At 38.1% G+C, this 3,447-nt stretch overlaps 1 non-coding gene across 1 annotated transcript; it reads left to right on the top strand.

Annotated features, from left to right (window-relative positions):
- The first annotated feature begins 863 nt into the window (after window positions 1-863).
- LOC148846188 (small nucleolar RNA R71) lies at window positions 864-970 on the top strand. Its single transcript, XR_016102761.1, has one exon. It is a non-coding gene; the product is annotated as a small nucleolar RNA R71 (small nucleolar RNA).
- Window positions 971-3,447: the final 2,477 nt, after the last annotated feature.

The following is a 3,447-nucleotide window of genomic DNA, read 5'->3' as shown; positions in this document are numbered from 1 at the left end:
AAATACTTCTAAAAACTTCTCAAATTTTCTGTCCAAGTTAGCTTTCAAAATTCTTCCAGGGTATGGGATAGGGAGTTTAATAGCATCTAAATTCAGTTTAGGTGTACTCCCTTCAGTCTCCTTTTGCAAAGCAGCTTCCTTGTCATCCTTCTAGGTTTCACCAACTATCTTCCCACTTCTTAAAGCTATGGCATTTACTTGCTCTCTGGGATTCTTCTTCGTGTTGCTAGGTAGTCGTCCCTCTTTTCTTTTTGACAATAGATTTACAATCTGCCCCATTTGAACTTTTAAGTTCTTGATCGATGCTTCTTGTTCTTGGAATTTTGCAAGCATTGATGATCTTAGAAATCATCTCTTCCAAATTACTCTTTTTTTCTTGTGGGGAAGGCTGTTGTTAGAATCCCATGGGTGCCTTTTGTTGATTGTTGCTCCATGAAAAGTTTGGATGATTCCTCCACCCTGGGTTGTATGTGTTTGAGTAGGGATTGAAATCTGACCTGCCAGCATGAGAGATAAAATGACTACTTAATGGACAATCAGAATTAGTATGTCCTATTTGACCACAAAAATCACATGGGATGTTAGAAGATGTATTAATTGTTGCAATATTAAAAATATCAAGTTCTTTGTTCAAATTAGCGAGTTGAGCAGATATCGCAGCAAGGGAATCGATGTGGTGTACTCCCTTCTGATTGGTTTAGTCATTGCTCCATTGGTAGCTGTTCAACACCATCTCCTCCACTAGGTCATAGGCTTCCTCTGGAGTTTTTCTCATGATTGTGCCACCTGCGACTGCATCAATAATAGATTGATTAGAGGGGGTAATACCATTATAAAAAGTCTGAATTTGATGCCAAGTTGGTATCCCATGGTGAGGACACTTCCTAAGCATCTCCTTGAATCGTTCCCATGCTTCATACAAAGATTCCCTCTCAAATTGAGCAAAAGTAGTGATATCATTAATTAGTTTTGCTGTTTTAGAGGGTGGGAAATTGATGTGTGGCTCATTGTGACACTAGCAAGTGCACTAGCCATTCAAGTAATAAAGTAGTGAATGAAGTATCGTTCCCACGAGGATTTAGGAAACAATTACCAATACTAAATTGAGCACTTCTTATCTGATCAACAAATAAATCAAAACTCTAATGAAAGCTAAGAAATCCTAAATTAAAATCTATCTAAATCATTGGTTCAATTGCCTTCAAATCAGGTTAGAAGAGTAAGCAGTAAATGTCAATCTCAGAATTCAGCAATCTATCAATTTGGATCATTCGAATGAATCATGATTGAGCCTTGGTTTGGTGAAACCCCAAGGTCATGAACAGCCTCTCTCAAGCGCATGTTCATCCTATGCATGAGTGACGGTTCTTCTATCTCTAGCAAGAATCTAATCCCCATGCATGCATTTCTTTAAACACTTCTAAGGCATCAATTCAAATCTGAATTGATCACCAACTGAATTGTGCAAGTTATCTCTAACCTTGCACTCAATTCAATTCTTGAATAGTAGATCTGAATTCTTAGAGTCTCTCTCAATCACTCTAGGAATTCCAAGCTGTAGATTAATTCGCCCAATCTGAAATTTGCAGATCTGAATTCTCTTTCAAGCAATTCAGATCTTGCAATCTCAGATCTGAGAATTCAGATCTGAGTTTTGAAGGTTAGTTGGCCGAATTGATCTGCAATCACACCCTTATTCAAGAAACTTCAAGTACAATGCATGACCATTTGAATGAATCAAAAAGAATTAGATTGCTGAAATGAAATTTTACAAGCTGAAATACATCAAGGAAGAATGGAAACAAGGAGAAAGAAGAAAGAACATATAACTAAGAAACTGAATTCAAATCAAAAGAGACTGAAACTACAAATGATTTATTACAAAAAATCTTTGAATCACAATCCCTCAATTCGAACTCACCTTCTTCTTCTAGCTTGCTTGTCTTGAACTTCCTTCAGCCCTTCTTCTTCTTCTTCCTTGCGCCTAGCCTTCTTCTCTTCTCTTCTCTCAAGGTGGCCGAACCTCTAAGAGTGGGAGAGCCTTCCTCTCAAGCAATTGAACAACTTTCTCCCCTCCTAGAGGCCTCCTTATATAGTTTTTCAAGGGGGCTCTTGCCCCTTCTTGAAGCCTCTAGAATGGGGTGTATTACACCCCTCATGAACCTTCTAGAATGCTCCCTCCTTCTCTTCAAGAAACATCTAGGAGTTGCCGCCCCTAGCTCCCTTTGGGCTGCTATTTGGGCTACAACTTATCTTGCTTTTGAGCTCATGTGGGCTACACTCTAGGCTGTTATTTGGGCTAAAAATGGGCCTTCCTTGCTGGGCCGAATTCTACTCATAGCTAGGCTTTATTTTCTTGGGTTTTCTCAAGGAATTCACTTGCTCTTTTTGGGCCGAAGTGCTCTCTCTTGCTTCCACGACCGGGCTGGACTGAAATTGGTCTTTTTGAACCTTCTTTTCTTGCCTTTTTCCTTCCTTTTCTTCGATTGATTATCCCTGAACTTATTCTTAGCATTAAGCTAAATTAAGGCAAAAATTAATAAAACCGGCATAAAAATCCATGCTAAAGTCCTCAAAAATTATAGATAAATTGTAAGTTCATCAAATACCCCCACACTTAAGCTTTTGCTTGTCCTCAAGCAAAAACATCAGCCATAAACTTAACATTCCCCCCTTCTGTTCTCACCATTTACCTGGTGAACTTTTTAAGATAGAAATGCATTGAGTAGTCGGGGAACTTTTGTAAGTGCTCAACTCTTATTCTTGTAAATTACCATTTAAGATATGTATCAGATCCGAGGAAAGGAGAATATGAATTTCATCATAGTCTAGCCTTCACTCCTAATTCATATATAAATCAGCTCCTTAATTGTCAAGGTTAATAATCAAATTTCACTAAGTTTCACATCTCTAACTAAATCTCAATGAGAGTTCAACTTTAGAGTGCCCCTTTGAACCTCGGTTGTCACCACAATTACTTATTTCTAAGGGTGAGTGCATCTTATGCTCCATCTCACCCTTTTCTTTTTTTTTTTTTTTCGGTGTGAGTGCATTTTATGCTCCATCTCACACATTTTTCTCTCTCTTTTACTTTTTTTTTTTTTTTTTGGTGTGAGTGCATCTTATGCTCCATCTCACACTGGTCACTTACTTGAGGTAGGACTCATGTTCTGAGCTGCTAGTTTTACTATTCAACTCAAAATAGCAGAGTCAATTTGGGCTTTTGTCCTTCTTTGCAATTATTGAACCTCAAGAATTAGCACTTCAGATGTGCACTAGCTCTCTTGACCATTAACAATGAAATCAAGGGCTTCCATACACATGAAGGAAGTTAGGGCTAGTCATGCTGAAAGGCATATTCAGCTCCCCTTTTCTCATGCATATATCAAATTGGGTCATTCACAAGAATAAAAAATTAACAAGTACATCAGTCTCCCTCAACTCATT

Source organism: Nelumbo lutea, chromosome 7 (genome assembly GCF_056320005.1).
Source record: "Nelumbo lutea isolate HS-2025 chromosome 7, American lotus-T2T, whole genome shotgun sequence".
NCBI lineage: Eukaryota > Viridiplantae > Streptophyta > Magnoliopsida > Proteales > Nelumbonaceae > Nelumbo > Nelumbo lutea.
Note: the sequence above shows the minus strand (reverse complement) of the source record. Positions and strands in the feature narration are given on the sequence as shown.